General features: G+C 35.7%; 1 pseudogene; it reads left to right on the plus strand.

Moving 5' to 3' along the window:
* LOC117982066 (netrin receptor UNC5B-like) overlaps positions 1-17,742 on the plus strand; it is a 19,759-nt pseudogene extending 2,017 nt beyond the window's left edge.
* The last annotated feature ends 224 nt before the right edge of the window (positions 17,743-17,966 follow it).

Consider the following 17,966-nt stretch of genomic DNA (forward strand, 5'->3'; position numbering starts at 1 on the left):
ATCGTTCTTATACTTACCTATGTTGGGGACTATCAGACCATGCGCATAGAAACTTTTAGCTTTTATAAAATAAGGAAGGTCTGGCCCTCCCGGGCTCTTAGTCAATCACTAGGAGATACAAACTACTCTGAGCTTCGTTGATGTAACAATCGTACGTCAAAAGTATTTGACTATTTCTTAACAAGTAGTTTAGGCACCATTATGATATTTTTGTTTAAATACGCCCCTATAGTTTGAAGCTTGCGATGTGAACTCTATGTTCTGATATTATAGGTACCTACTTATTTTAATGATCTTCAATCATTTGTGTTTTCAATTCAGGCAGGTGTAAAAAAATTTTCGATACTAAGGATTCTGGTTTAACGAAAATTACGAGAGATGGAAGCGTATACGTCACATCGGCGAAACAGAAAGCTTTTATAGATGTTCACCAATTTGGTTCAGAAGCTGGTGCTTCTTCATGTAAGTCCTAGAGTAGACGATTTACAGTTGCCGTAAAGAAAAAAAAACATAGGTATATAGTACGTGATATCGATATATTATGGTAATTGGTGTATGAGGAGGGGAACGCACTCGCACGTCACCCGCGCTATCGAGAGGACTGTGCGGGTGTGCGGGGTGTCCCCACCCCGATTGCCATCTCGACCTATCGCGTACCATTATTCCCTATCAAAAAAAACTCGTTGTGATTTTCATATTAAACACAAAACTATTTTTTGTTAAAGTGAATAAGTTTTCAATTTCCATGTCTTTAAGGACCTTGAAACTTGAAAGTCAGGACCTAATACGGGAAATTAGAAATCTGGTATTACTGATTCGGGTACCTACCATATTATTATGACTCGTACAGCACTGGCAGTAAGTGTGCTAAATTAATGCAATATCCTGACTGTTCACGGCTCGTCCGTTTTAAAAAATAAGTTTCAAAAAATCTCGTGGGAATTTATTGATGTTCCGTGATAAAAGTTGCATATGTCGTCAGAATTCAGATCTTCAAACTACACGCAACCAAAAAATCAAGTCGATCCGTTGCTCCCGTGCGACGTGATTAAAGGACAAATCAAGAAACCAACAAACAAAACACTTTCGCATTTATTTGTGGAAAATGAAATACAAAAACAACGAAAATATACCTGAAATAATAATATAGTTATTTTTTCTTTTCAGCAATTTCTATGTCGAAGTTGTCTTACCAAAAACCGTGAGGTTCAACGCTGATCATCCTTTTCTGTTCTTCATTTTAGTGAAAAAAGAACAGCTCTTTTCTGGAACATTGTTATATCCACCATTAAGTAATCAAGCGTCTTAAAAATTAATCACAAAATATTATTATGCAATAATGGTAAATCATATTATTGTTTATTTTCTCTAAATTCTCCCCCGTAGGATTCCCCGTAGGATATGACCACTTTTACCATAGGCTAGCGCGCTGCATCTTAGGCGGCATCGTCACTTGCCAGCAGGTCTGCTTGCAGCCAATCGCTAATCTTCTAAATATATAAAAAGAAAAGGTGACTGACGGATCATGCAGAAGTTTGGCGTGCAGATAGCTATTATGACGTAGACATCCGCTAAGAAAGGATTTTTGAAAATCATACCCCAATCCACGCGGAAGAAGTCACTAGCATAAGCTAGTCTATAAATTAAAAAAAATCTTAGTTTCATTTTAGATGAGTTCTTAGAAGTCCATTTACATCAATGCAATGCATCATGATGGTAGGCAAGGTTGGCAGCAAAAACTATCCTCTAATGGACCTTAGAGTAAACAAGACTACCTTTTTCAAAATTCAATGAAAAGCCTCAATTACTCGACGGTCAGTGGGTGGAGTGTGGACTGAAATCTGAAAGGTCGTATGTGAATCTACACCCACGCGTTGCGCTATTTTGAGACATAAGTATCTTCTTATTACATGTAAACCAATTCACCTCGAAAAACTGCCTGAATACCTGAATCAGTGGGCAAGGCAGTGCCCCCGCCAAGACGAGCCAAACTAAAGGACGGGGCACTACGTACCTTTTCTCGAAGCGTTTCGTCGTATTTTCGAGCAGTCATAGCTCGTTTGAATGACGCTAGAAAGCTGAAATTTTTAGGATTTTATTTACCCGGGCAAACAGAAATTCAGGATGCGTAACATTGTCAACAACCTATTTGAGTGAATTCTTTCTTTCCATACATATGCCAAATATGATATATGAAAATATTACTTTTAGGGACATCACCCACGGCGACTTTTTGTAGCGATACAGCCGTGCGTAACTTGAACGCGATTCTGAATCGCAATAGTACCTAGCGAATAGCGATACAGAATCGTCGGCAAAGGTACACGGGCCAGCGACGACATCGCCTACTGTTACCTTTTTGCATCGGCTCGGTATCGCTGCAAAAAACCACTGGGGGCGATATCATAGATTGACAAACTTTCAAACTTACCACATCCATAGCTTCTAATAATTGATGATAGCAAGCTCTTAAATACCGATCATCAACATTCATTAGATCTCAAACTTTGTTTGTGGATGGAGTAACTTAGACGCATGCGTGGCAAACTTTCCCGTTTTGTTTTCGTTCACCCTTCAACCCCTATCCCCAGTTGGACTGCAACCCTGGTGGTGTGAACATCTATATAAATGCAAATGAGTTTGTGAAAAACTTTTACGTCGTCATTTTAAAATCTAATTTTAATTTAATCTGTGACATTATAAATGAAAATAAAATGTATGTGTGGTAGTTATAAACGAGAAGAGAAATCGAAAAGTAAATGGAAGATACGAATAAAATATAATGTAAACAAAATAAAAATCAGTTATGGAACATAATGGCAATAATGCCAAAGTTCTTGGTTTATTAATTTGTTTGAGCTCGTACCAGTGTATAAATGGATGTGCATTATTGGAGTTGTTTCCTGATTTTTCAAATACATTTGGTATTTTATGTACAGGAGAGGACGGTGTAAAAAGTAAGTTCTATTTTTTTTTTATTTATACGGAACTGTTGAAATCCATTTTGTTATCGAAATACTCACTGTAAGGAATAGGAATATGTAGTATAATATTAGGTAAAAAGGAAAACAGTACAATTGAAAATTGTTTCCTAGTTAGGAACAGTTAATTTTCGAAAAGCCTTAAAAAACTAGCGTTTTAATCTACATATTGAATAACATACGAGCATACTACATGCTATGCGTTTCAAATGTGAATACCATCGTTCTGGTTAAGGCAGTAAGGCACTTCGTAACTCGTACCTACCTATCAAAATTTTTAGCACTTACAATTTTTTTTTCCTAGATTCCCCTTATATTTTAATTTTTAAAGAAAAAAGTACAAGTAGGTATTTCGTAAAATCACTTAGTAGTTTTCGAGGAATTGAATACCAGTTTTTTTTTTGTGATGACAAGTTAGACCTTATCTGCGCTCCTATCCATTAGTAATATGAGTCTAAGATGGAAGCGGGTTAACTTATCTCAATCGGTTTCTACGCGGATCGTACCAGAACGTCGAATAGATTGGCGTAGTAACAAATCACAACCGAAGCCTCCCATCAGATCATACCAGACATAATTTAGAAATCATAGTTTTCAAAATGCCCCTGCGCGAATCTAAAGAGAGAAGCCAACTCTTGAGACTATAACGCCAACCAATGCGCCATTGAAGTGGTCAAGTCTTAAGATTAGTATCAATTTAATACTATAAGCTTACTTCAAAAGCTGGTGTATATTTTAGGTACTCAACATCGAGCAGATGATAGTTTTAGTCGAAACAGACTACAAAGATGATAGCAAAAGACCACTAGGACTTTCTTATGAATGTTAACAATGAAGCCAAAGAGTATTCCTACCACCTGTATTTCCCAAGCAACGAGTGAGGAGGAGGAGGAGGAGGAAGAGATGTAATGAAGAAGACCATTCGTATTTAGATTATGATTACGAAAACAAGAAGCTAATATATAAGATGCACTGAAGTAGCTACATCTAGGAGTAATACACAAAATGTACTACCAATAGACTGATAAAATACCACTACCCACTACTAAAGATAATTTACCTGTTTTTCTATTGGAACCTGAAAATACTTATGTTGTGAAAAATAACCAGCCAATCTTAAATGCCGTGCGGCTAATGCACTTGAAGTAAGTTATATTTTTCATTTATCATCATCATCATCATGATCAACCCAACGCCGCGCCGGCTCACTACCAGCGCACGGGTCTCCTCTCAGAGTGCGAAGGGTTTTGGCAATAGTCTACCACGCTGGCCAAGTGCGGATTTGCAGACTTCACACACCTTTGAGAACATTATGTAGAACTCTCAGGCATGCAGATTTCTTCACGATGTTTTCCTTCACCGTTAAAGCAAGTGATATTTTAATTACTTAAAATGCACATAACTCCGAAAAGTTAGAGGTGCGTGCCCGGGATCGAACCCCCACCTCCGATTGGAAGGCAGGCTACCACAGCTTCCTTCAGCTTCTTTCATTTATCACTTAGGTATATTTTGTATGTTGTAGTGGTTGTAACGTATTAATTTCTGATAATTTTTAAACAAATTAGAACAATAAAAATCTACCAGAAAACCATAATAATAATCATAAAATCTTAATCGTTTATCTAGATTTAGATTTAAAATAAGCATATTTTTTAAATATTGCTCGTCTGCCGATAAAAAATTTAGTACAGTACTCGGCAGGAAATATTGCACATCGAACTTTAGAAAGAGATAATGGTTTCATATAGCGGTGTCTCTGTCGTTGAGACTGACAAAACGTCACATAGGTATAAGTGACAGAGACGCTATACGAAGCCGAAATCTCTTTCTAAAATTCGATGTGCAGTATTTATTTTCGGGTACTGTATTTAAGCTTACATCGCACTGGATGTCAGCTGTTGTTTCTAAGTATACCTACCTATCTATGTTAGCTTACATACAATAATTTTTTTTTAAATTTAATTGATTCTACTCTATTGCAATTATTTTAGGTTTATTTTAAATGCAATGGAATAAAAACTCAAGCGTTAAACTTCGAATTTGTTGATCCGCAAACCGGTGTAAGAATTATTGAAGGTGAATACAAAGTTACGCGAGAGGAAGTGGAGGAGTATTTTGGCACTGAGAAATATCAATGTTCCTGTTTCGCCTGGACGAGTAGAGGACAAATAAGGAGCCAACCAGCTACCGTTGAGCTCGCTTGTAAGTCAAGTAACTAGATACATCCTTAATGCAATTTGCAAGCTGGCTTTCAAGTATGTACTACGTAATGCAATTAGGCAAAAGTACGCGGTTTAATCCTTTAAGAAAGTAAAGTATTATTTTTTAAAGGAAAAGACGTTTAACTCGAGTCAGTAAAAGAATTGACTTAGTTTTTACATGGAATTAAAAAGCGCACAATTTATTTTAGTCACCATATTATCTCGCGGCAGTTTTTTTACAGTCCCTGCTGTGACTGACGGATAACTTTAATACGTTTTAATTTCTTTCGGAGAAACACGTAAGCAACGCGATTTTCCCTGCGCTTTAGACCTTCTGGAGATAGGTTTTTCGCTCGTGTTAGCTTATTGAAGTTAGTTTATTAATATTGCAGTTAGGTTATTATAAAGATTAAATAAAACTCTCGATAAGCCTCTACGCGTCGTGATCTGTATCCACGTGCAAGCTTTATATGAGGGAACATTTTAATAACTTATAAAATTAGATAAATTTAACCTGCTTTTCTGACTTTAGTTTTAAACTCGTATCATAGATTTTACTGTCATTTCGCAGTAACTAGATCGTATATACTGCGCCTCTCGCATTTCAGCGCAAAGCTACTTGTTAGCTTCTAAGTAATTTAAGGAAAACTAGAGTATCTATAGTCTTTACTTTCTTTTTAATTTCTTTTCGAAGAAACGCGTAAGCAACGCGATTTGCCGGCGCTTTAGACCTTCTGGAGATGATTTTATTGCCACTTCGCAGGTAATAAGATGGGATATACTGCGCCTCTCGCATTTCAGCGCAAAGCTACTTGTTTTAGCTTTTAGTAAACTAAGGAAAACTAAGTCTCTATACTGTCTAAGGCAAAAACTGTTGTGTACCTAACAAATATCTGGATAATTCTCTGCTGTATCTTTATTTCTGTAAATATTATGATTAAAACGGAATTGGGCATTTGCTACTTTTGAATTTGATAAATATTATTACTTTATTTATAAACTAGGATAAAAATAATGACGTACACTGAAAAAAAAAATTAAAATCCAACAAAGATTTACAAAGTTACAGGAATTTTAATTTTGGAGTGGGAGGGTCTTCTATCCCTTTCGCGCAAAACGAAAATTTGTATGAAACCGCACGAAGCTAGGTACTATGGCATTAGTAGGTGTGACGTCAAACTGCTGTATCGCTATCTCTGTCTAATCAGAAATATTTAAATGCTTATAACTTTTTTGTTATTTGATCGATTTAATTAGTTTTTTCAGTTTACGTCATTATTTTTATTCTAGTTTATAATAAAGTAATAAAAAAATTGGAGTCAAATACCCAATTGACTGATGCACCAGCGTCTAACGAACCCCATACCCTTCTAGATATCAAGAAACATTTCTCAGTAGCTCCCCAATCGCAGTTAGTAAAGCAATATTCGCCAGTGACGTTCCGATGTGAAGCACCCCAAGCTGCCCCCTTCGCACAACTGTATTGGCTGAAGAACGGGGCTCCTGTTGTAGTCGACGATAATGTGCAAGTTTCTAAGGAGGGCGATCTTGTTATCAAGCAGGCTTCCTTGCTCGTAAGTGTTATAAATATGTTTGTTTTTTAAGTACAGTTCTTGCAATTCACGAAGGCGAGTGAACTTTACTTGTGGTTAGGTCGTTTACATGGGCATTGCGTCAGTGTGCGTGCATGTCGGACAAATCAGTCGTGAGCAAGCGTCTTCATGAGCCACTCGTCGTCGTGAAATGCAAAAACTATAACTAGCTGATGCCTGCCGGGTGAAGTTAGTTTTCATTATAATGATGATGCAGGAAGTTCTTTGATTTCCTGAGATAAAGTGTCCTAATGTTATTCTCCAGACGCAAGCTATCTCTGTCCCTTCGTCAAAATCGGTATAATGGACGGGCAGTGAAATGGTAACAGACCACAGACGTTTAGACGGATAGACATACTGACCCATTAATCCATACTTCCATACTAATATTATAAATGCTAAAGTGTGTCTGTCTGTATATCTGTCTGTCTGCTAGCTTTTCACGGCTCAACCGTTCAACCGATTTTAACGAAATTTGGTACCTACAGAGATAGTTTGCATCCCGGGGAAGGACATAGGCTACTTTTTATCCCGGAAAATTGAAGAGTTCCCACAGGATTTTCAAAAACCTAAATCCACGCGGACGAAGTCGCGGGTATCATCTAGTAATAAAATAATATTACTATGGATGGATAGATGTATGGATTTTTAAATCATCCTTTATGCTTGCATTTAACACCAATCATTCCCAGAAAAACCAATGATGAGATCCAATATGATGACAACGGAATATTATGTATTCTGTAGGTATAACGCTTTCATCTTTATATCAACGTAACGGAGACGCGGACAGACATTATATTGGTAAACCTAGTAGAGAACCGTCTAGATGTAGAGACTAAATCATTAGTCATTCACAGGATATGGCGAACTACACCTGCGTCGCGGAGAATCTAGCCGGAAAGAGGATGTCTGAGCCGGCGCTCCTCACGGTTTTCGGTGAGCTACAAAAATATCTAAATACATATTATTCCTTGACGGTCACGACCCTCAGCGGTGAGGAATACGGCGCAAAGAGAGAGCGAAATTTAATATTGCATTTCAATTCCGACCCCTTTGCCGCTTTCGCCACGTGAATTCTTTATTCGTATTGTAGAGAACTACAAAAGCTTGGAATAGTTGAATTTACAGTGTACCAACCTACCCGTTGTGCCTTTATCTCATAACAAGTTATAATAATATAAGTATAATATATTATGTAAATATAATAACTCAAAAGAGAACACCACATAGTTATCAAGGGTGTTGAAAAAATATTTACCTCTCAAAAATTCGCAACCTGCGAAATTCCTTACCTGTAACTACTACCGGATCACCGACCTGTCCGGGGGGGGGGGGCAAGGTAATAGAAGGGTGAAGAATAAAATCCATGCAAGAAGATTGTATAAAATTGGTCTTTCGCAGTCAATGGAGGCTGGACCGCTTGGTCGACCTGGGCTGATTGTTTCTGCTCGGGACAAGTACGAGAGCATCACGAAGGTCGCGGTAGAAGACGCATAAGGACATGTACGGCGCCACGACCGTTGAATGGAGGCCAGCCGTGTATAGGGCCTAGTGTACAAAGGACTCAGGACTGCATTGATTGTGATTTGGGTAAGTAGGGTGGCTGATGGTGATGGTTCAAATCCTCTCAGTGGTTGAATTCTAAATGTCAACGTCTCAGCAAATTGTTATCCAATTTCATGCCTTTTAATTGAATGACTCTGAGTTCCGCCAACCGAACATTAATGCTCCATGTCATGTCACGGAGTAAGTTTCGGAAAAATTAAGTCCCTTTTAGGTAATTTGCATTGAAGTCTATAGGGAAGAAAGCCATGTCTCTAGAAGAATGTTAAATATGCATGTGGAAGGAAAAACGACGGGAGGATGACCAAAGAAAAGGGGGATAGATTGCGTGAAAGAGGATATGCGTGTAAAAGGAGTGGATAATGCGTTGACGGATGACAGAAGTGAGTGGAAGAAACAGACATGTTGTGCCGACCCCACGTAGCGTGGGATAAGGTACGGAAGGACAAAAAGACATTGAAGTCTATCTTATGGGTAGTATGAGTAACCACGTCGTTCGGCTTGGCTGTTGTTTGCATATAAATTATTGTTATCATTGAATCTGTAACCATTTTTTAATCAAAATGCTTAATTTTTTACTAGATGATGCCCGCGACTTCGTCCGCGTGGATTTAGGTTTTTGAAAATCCCGTGGGAACTCTACTATTTTCCGGGATAAAAAGAAGCCTATGACTTTCCCCGGGATACAAACTATCTCTGTACCAAATTTCGTCAAAATCGGTTGAACGGTTGAGCCGTGAAAAGCTAGCAGACAGACAGTCAGACAGACACACTTTCGCATTTGTAATATTAGTATGGATTTTGTTAATAAAAGCTGGCAGCCTTTTTATTGCTATTATGATGATAAGCAGGCCACCCATATTGTCCAATACCTACTTAGAAATTAGAATTAAGTTTTGGCCTACGTAATTGACTATTTAAAATTACATTAATTTTGTACAACTGTTTCTTGTAGACGGAATGTGGTAAATATAAATTAAATTTATACTGTCTGAGCACCCCTTAAAAAAGAAAAATAATTAGTTCAAAGTTTCGAACTCTGCATAATATTGAAGAACGCAAGAGAAAAGCGTGTTCCCGCATGTAATGTTCAATGCCACAACCTTTTCCTACCTTTATTTATTATTCATGCTCATTTGGAGATCTCCACTTTACACCAGGCTATTGCTATTCCTTGTAAAATATTTAATGCTAGCAAGTTTTGTATTCAAGGAACCTTTTACTGGTCAGTATTCGCTATGTCATTTTTATTTAACTAAACTAACCACAGTGTTTTAGTTAATTTAGGTAAGAACTTCTTCCTATTATATTTTTAACTAAACTTGTTCTGTTAGATCCAAGTAATTAAATTTAAAATTTTAGTTCATTTTGTCAAGTATTACGAATTTTATTAGTGTTTCTATAATATAAGCTTTTATTTATTCATGTTTCTATTATACTGGAATTAATATTTTGACTCTATTTCAGATTTGTACATGGATAGCTTGGACGAGTTGGCCGACGAGTCGTCCGATATAATACTGGGTATGAATTATGAGACCTAGCTTTAGGTCCTCTTTGACTTGAACGTACGTGAAAGTTTCCAGAACTTGACATCGATAACTTGTCTTTAAACTTCCATTTTACTGGCAAGTTGCCTTTTGCTCAATTTATTTTATTACGACCAGCTTCCCCACTTCAGTGAAGTTGGCGTAGTACTATTATAAGTAAAAATTATCCACGACTAAATGTATCAAAAACTTGGACAAAGCGATTGATTTGATCATCGGAAATTAAAACATCGGCCCCCCGATTGTGTAAGAAAAATGTATTCATCGTTATCGTACTCGTCAAAAAATTCTGCCCTTTGATTGGTTGATTCACAGTTTACATTTTTTCACAGCCAATCAAAGGGCAGAATTTGTTGACGATTACGATAACGATTAATACGATTTTCTTACACAATTGGGGGGCTGATTCGTTTTTTATAATCTGTTCAGCCAGAAGTAAATAAGTACATAAAAATATGTTATTATTAATAAGTACCATCCTGAAAATTCAGAGAACATAGATCTTTGGAAAAATTTACACAATTTAATTACAAAATTGATATCAAACAGAAGCAGATGAATTTTTTTTTACTGGGACAGTATGGGGAAATCCAAAACTATAAGAGATACAGGGAAACTGTCTGAGGAACCTTTAGTCTTTTTATGTGAAAACAATTTTGGCATAGTCAATTTCTTAGTCAAGTGGGAGTTGTCCATTAAAATCAATGAAATTGACTAAATTTTTTTAAATACCGATCGACTCAATTTCATGTAAGGATCATTTCATTATATCGAAAGAAAAAAATCGGGACAGCTGAAGTTGGTAAAAAATAAATGTTTTTTTTCATAAGCAGTAAATTTATCAAATAAAATCCTTTCGGTTGAGGTATTTGTTCGTAGTTTAGCCGAAGTCTTTTGTTAAAAAATAATGTTTTTTCATAGGGCGTTGGTCACAATGGTCGGAATGGTCACGATGCGACTCCGACTGTCTCCACACACGAAGAAGGCGATGCATAACCAGCACCGCCTGTCTGGGGAAAGACTACCAGGTTGCGCAATGCCCTTTGTGTGTTAGGACATCTAAATCTGATATCATGCATGATGGTGAGTATTAATATCAGATGCAGCTACAGTACGCGGCCGAAAGTAATGTACATCGACCTTTAGAATTAGAAGTTGTCGTTGAAACCGACAAAAAATCATATAGGTATGAGTGACAGAGACAACGCTCTACAAAGCCGAAATGTCATTCTAAAGGCATTACTTTCTGCCGCATGCTATAATATTATAGTAAAAAAAAAATATTAGACTAGCTTACATATATCCGTAACATCGTACGCGTGGAGTTCATAAATTTTAACCTCCTATTTACCCCCTTAGGGGTTGAATTTTCAGAAATCATGTCTTAACGAATGTCTACGTTATAATAGCTATCTGCCTACCAAATTTCAGCCAGATCCGTCCATTAGTTTGAGTGCGTTGATAGATCAGTCAGTCAGTCAGCAGTTAGAAGATAAATTCCTATAATTTTTTTTTTTTTTTTTGAGCGTTTTAATTTTTTTTGCCTATTCTCTTTTGTTTGTCTTATCAACAATTACTCTTAATATTTATGATTGAACTTTTTTATACTACATATATGAAAGTTTTTTTTTAACTTTAAAATACTTTTTCAGGATCATCCTATTGGCCGCTTTTGATAGCACTTTCGATCGCTTTTCTAATATTTATTGTTGTTGTTATATTGGGGATAAAATATATGAAGATAAGAATGGCTGAAAACTCTCCATACGCTAAACCACCACCAGGTGAATAAAACTTGGCATATTAATCTATACTTACTGATATTATAAAGCGGTAAAGTTTGTAAGTTTGTTTCTAAGGGGTAATCTCTGGAACCACAGAACTGATTTTGATAATTCTTTCACCAGTAAAAAGCTACATTATTCCTGAGTAACATAGGTTTTTAATTTCAAAAAATTAGAGATCCTACGAAAATTGTAATAAGCTACCCGTGCGAAGCTGGGGTGGCTCGCTAGTAGGTATAATATAATTTACTGCGGCATCAAGCCCGTTGTAAAATTCGCAAGCAGAGGTCAGCGTGATGAGGTCAATGCATGAGTGAGTTCAGGTAGCACTGTCCTCTGCTGACGTCATCAGATATTTTTTGTGGGCCTGATGCAGCCGAATTTTGCTGCTCGCTTGAGCTTCTCGCTTCTGAGGATAAAAACTGTACCAACACATATTATTTATATACAGGTACAAATTATTTTGGAAATGTTATAAAAAGGACGCTAACAAATCAACCGGATTTGACAATACACGAAGAGTTTCATACTGTAGACTCGAGACGGACACACAGACAAACTAGTGCATCTAATAATGCTCGCCAAGAACATCTGTATGAAGTGCCGCAATTGGCTAATAGGTAAGAAATTAGATATTAAGTTCCCATAATGGCTTCAAATTGGTTGTTTTAGATTTTTTAACCGACTTCAAAAAAGGAGGTGGTTCTCAATTCAGCCCTTTTTATAAAATTAATTTGTTTTATTCAAACTTGATAAGTATAAAAACGTGCTTTCTTTGGTATCATTTTAAAATTAGAGCGTAATCTAAAATAGTTTAAAAACGTCGTAATCAGCAATTGGAATGTAAAATCTGTTAAACTTAAAGTTGTGTTCATTGCAGGTTTTTTAAATTGTTTTTTGAATTCGATTTATGTTAACTATGTTCATAATATTATCTTCAAAGCCCTACCTGACTACTGTGCCAATCTCATATTTTAAAAGACGTGTCATTTGATGCAAGTAAATCTTCGTGTCTGGATTTTATGTCGCTTACTAATTTTACCTTTCCTATTTACACGTATTATTATAAACAAGTTTGTACTTTGATAATATATAAAACATTTAATGTTATACCTATGACACCAGTGGTATCATACCACGATCAAATTATAATACTGTAATCTAAATTTGCACCGTTAAAGCCATTACACTAATTAAAATGCAGAGTTTCAAAAATATTTAACATATAAATAGAGTTGGATGCAGATATCGGAAGCCGACGGTATTTTATCAATTCGATATTGTCCAGCTTTGTTGAAATTACAGATAATTATGCAAATAACTCCCGCAATCGCTTTTAAAATGTATCAAATTTGTACGAATTCGCTAACCATAATTATAATGTTTTGTCACCACGACTTGTGATAAATGATACAGATTGTAATAGCTAATTACACTTAACTACCACGTCTGTGATTTACAATTTATTGTATTTTTCCTATTTTCACAATTTACTTACTTACATAATTCATCTTTGCATTTATTCAAAGAAGCTTGATTAGAGCACCTTCGGCACCTTCATTTGTTTATTCATACATATTGTCACCTTTTAGGTTATTCATTCATCTATTTATAGATTAATTTAGGGCCTTTTTCACGATCTCCAGATAAACTTAACGGATTAAATTTGTTATTTTGACAGATTCCCAAAACAAAAACTGTCATATCGTGATGCTTATCTGGAAGCTGTGAAACAGGCCCTTAATCTACTACATTGTGTAATGGTGTAGTAGGTCTAAAATTTTCAATTTTACAGGTAGAGGTAGAGCTTCATGTTATAGATTTATATTTTTGTATCATGTTAATTCTCTAAAGTAAATTCTTTGCTTTTTGTTTGTATATATTTTCTATTTAGTACGGTTATTTTGGGATCTATGCGATTCATCCATGTTATGTAATTGTTCACCAGTTTTGTTTCCTTTACTTCCTTTTTCACACTAGTTCTTCCTAAATTTCCATCAACAACATCAAACTGATTGGTAATTTGTATTTCAGCTACATCTCCCCAATAGATCACGAAAGAGAGGTAAGAGCTCTTGGCGCGGAGAGTTTCGCTTGCAAGGACAAGGAGTCAGACCGCTCTGACTCCAGCTGCTTTTTGAGCTGTGAGTTCACTCGTCATGCACCATGTGTCACTAATTTATAAGGGGACTCAATAGCGAATTTCAAAACACCGCTTGCCACTTTCGTTAGTTTCTTGTCTTCAGCTTTCTACATTAAAGTTAATCGCAATATTAATTATTCTTCAAAAAGATCTCTAATAAATTGATGGTTTTTCAAATTAAAGTGTTTAATGTCTACTGAAATTATAGTTTTTTTTTGCAGCTTAGTAAAAATACCTTATCTTTGAGGCTTTTGTTTCAGTTTAAATATGTTTGCAAATTTTTAATAAGACTTCAATTTGACCAAATGCATAAATTTTCGAGGAACACTTTGACACAATTTTCGAAATTCTTCAATTTTATAGAAAATTAATTTGAGAAGGTCTGATTTTAATGACACATTAAACCTTCACGTGAATTCGCTGCTGAGTCTCCTTTCTTACACCTGCTTAACTTACCACTGATTCAGACGTTTAAAACTTCCTACTAACACAATTTAGATGTTCAATTGCAGCGGGTTCGTCATACGGGAATGAAAGTGTAGAAATGTCACCATCGCTTAAAAACAACGCTTCAGTAGACTCGAAATTCCTCAACTCCCAATATTTAGAGACTGCTACCTCTAAAATCGTAAATAGTGACGGCGATTGGCTAAATTTAGACAAATGTGGGGTTAGACTGTTTGTACCTGATGGAGTTGTCGAAAAGAATGAAGAACTCTTCTCGGTTGAGATCACAGACGAAGAATGGAATAAGCCGAATTTACAAGAAGGTAAATATTTGCATGAGAATATTATTTTTCTACTCTTACAGCTAATGCCACAGATTTATGTGCACTTGCACTTGATTGAGGTGCAAGAAGGTTGAAGGAAATCATGAACTCGGCATATCGTTTTAACCGTTTTACTTTTCACATTACGAACCATGCTTTTTCAGCTTCACTGGTGGCATATTTTTTATAATAAAACTAGCTGAATGGAATTTTTGAAATTCTTTTTTTGAGTAAAGTCTGTGTTGCAGTAAGTGGTAGTAAGTTTATAAATTCATTGATTTGTACGTTGATAGAGTATATCAGTCTCTCCATTTTACAGTATTTTAAGTACGTCTTTTATAGATAAAGACCATCAAAATTTTCAGTTTTGAAATAAAGTTTATTTTGAATTACGTATTATCTAGCGAATTCTAAATTTCAGTTCGTATTTCGTATTTAAGTTGACCCAGACAGTATTGCTAGAATTAGACCACCTCAGTATAACCTTAATAGAAAACACGACCTAGATTGTAACTTGACCTAAAATAGAGTTAGTTTCGAAATATGTATCTGGTTTATTTTGAGGTTAATAATATTTGAATACCTACTCAATACAGAGCTAAGGAACAGTATAAAAAGTTTTAAATATTTAAAATATATTTAAAAAAGTTAGATACCTAATTCTCTTAACTTAGTATTAAACGGTGATTGAATTATGTTTTTTTTTATATTAGGTGAAACACAGCTAAGTCCTGTAATTAGATGTGGACCGAAGAACTTCCATTTTTGTAAAGCAGTAGTTCTAACATTCCCACATTGTGCAGCGCTGAAGAACTCTAGCTGGGTGCTCTCCATTTTACAAAAACCCGAAGAAATCAACTCAAGGGAATGGAGGAAAGTTCTGACCCTTGGTCAAGAAACGCCCGGAACTCCTCTGTTTGCGCAAGTCGATCATGCAAAAGTGTACCTTGTTTGTGAATTTTTTAAGTGACTATGTTCTTATTGGTAGGAGCTTTAATTCGTTGGATGCCAAACTGTTGAAACTAGCGCTATTTTTAAGTAAACGAATCGATGGATATTATAGTCTTCATTTACATGCGTTTAATGATACGCCCTACGCCTTTTACGAATGTTTTGAAAGCGAAAGGCGAACGGGAGGTTTCCTCCTCTGCGATCCGAAAACAATTTACTTTCAAGAGAATTGCTCCGATTTGTGCGTCAATGTTAGAGACGTGGGTGTCGGATGGAAGATTCAATCTGGAGGGAAATATCAAGAGCTGTCGTTCAACCACTTGTGGAATATGAACGTCAGATCCTTGCAGTGCATCTTCATCCTACAACAGATAGACGCAATAAATTGCCTAGAATTAAACATCACGGTCTATCAGAAGCAGAAACAATCCAATTCAGTCAATTTCAATTTAAAAACAAACGATATTAATTCGAATTTCAATTGTAATAAACGCTTCAGCTATTCGGGCGTGGAAATGGGTTACAGTATTAATATCCTCGAGAATCCATTCAATTATTCGTCGTTATCAAAAAAAGAGGGGCGATACGATTTCGTGTATAGAAACAATGGTATTCGGAGGAGTAGTTTTACCGTGGACAATAACTATTATTATAGATCGAACGTTTTGACAAAATCCGATCGTGTTATTCTTTGCAAATTGCTTGATAGCCAGACTTCTAAGGGCAACGATTGGAGGTTATTTGCTGAGAAGTTGAAACTTTCGTCTTTTTACTATTATTTCTCTAATACTTGCTCTCCTACGGAGAATATTTTAAATCTTTGGATATGTAGGAACAACGATGTTAACATGTTAGTGAATTTGTCGAGGATATTTAGAGAGATGTCTAGGATTGATTGCGCGACGGTTGTCGAGAGACGCTGTTTTCCTAATTAGACTGACTTTTTCATTTTAAAGTCTATTTTTTCACTCTAGTCATTGTATACGTTTTCTTTGAGTTTTAAGTTTAATGTCACGCTTAGCAATCACGTGTTTTAAAGCAAGTAAGATTAAGTACTTTGTTGTTCGTAAGTTAAAGTTAAATAAGACTTTAGACTTACCTTACGTCTAGTCTTCAAGTATCAGAAGATAAAAAGTACAGAGCGTAGCCAATGCAATGTACACAAGACAAGAACGTTTGAGTAGCTCATTAAGCAAATTGTTTTATTCAAAAGATAACAGATGTTGACAGATAATATTTTTAGGCTAGATTAAGTTGGTTTTGTAACGTAACATTGTTGTATTACGAAATATTTGCTAAATACTATCTGACTATGTTAAGTAGGTGCCTAATTAGAAGCATAATTTATAATTATTAATTTACTTTTATTATATTTTTTTATAGACAATTAAAATAACACGTTTCTAGTCATAGCGTATTCTGACTAACGAATTTAGTTAGATTGAAAGATTTTATTTAAAAATAGTTACACTGTACACTTTTTAGGGTTCCGTACCCAAAGTGTAAAATGGGACGCTATTACTAAAACTCCGCTGTTCGTCCGTCTTCTGTCCGTCTGTTTGTCCGTCTGTCACCAGCCTGTATTTCATGAACCGTGATAGTTAGACAGTTGAAATTTTCACAGATGATGTATTTTTGTTGCCGCTATAACAACAAATACTTACTAAAAAAAACAGAATAAAAAAAATATTTAAGGGGCTCCCATACAACGGACATAATTTTTTTTTGCCGTTTTTTAGATAATGGTAAGTACGGAACCATTCCAACCATTCGTGCGCGAGTCCGAGTCGCACTTGGCTGGTTTTTTAATATCTATGTGTTCAATGGAAGACAAATATGTTTTTAAGGACACGCTCGATCATCAAGGTAGAGTTATTGTGAACACGCTCTTATTACGCATTTATAGTGTTTAATATTTTTAATACCCGCTTTTCAATAACGCGCGAATCGCGGCTCGGAACCTGTACAAACCGCGCGAACAAATGTGTTGATGAGTGCAGTTACCGTCGTTCATAGGTTTCGCGGCGCAATTCGCGCGCGAGTGTAGAGCGGGCATAAAGAGAATGTTTACAAAACATAATTAGTGGTGTATAGTTATATTTATGAACCAAACACTGTAATCTATCTATTGTTCGGTAAAAAGATAATATTGAAAATGATTTTAGTAGTGATTTTAAATTTTTGAAGTAAATATTTAAATGAATGTTGTTTTCTTTTCATTTCAAATGCCACATCCTACCTACCTAAATAAAATAACCACTAGCTGACCTTCCCAGGTTTCACTCAGGTGAGCTTTCTGTAAATCCTTTCTTAGTAGGTAATAGTAAAATTTACTTGAAAAATCTTTAGTTACCATAGAATATATTTTTATTGAAGTATATTTTTTTTTACAATTGGTTTTGAATCGTCAACTAGTTTAATTTACCAC

This window comes from Maniola hyperantus, chromosome 5 (assembly GCF_902806685.2).
Source record: "Maniola hyperantus chromosome 5, iAphHyp1.2, whole genome shotgun sequence".
NCBI classification, from domain to species: Eukaryota; Metazoa; Arthropoda; class Insecta; order Lepidoptera; family Nymphalidae; genus Maniola; species Maniola hyperantus.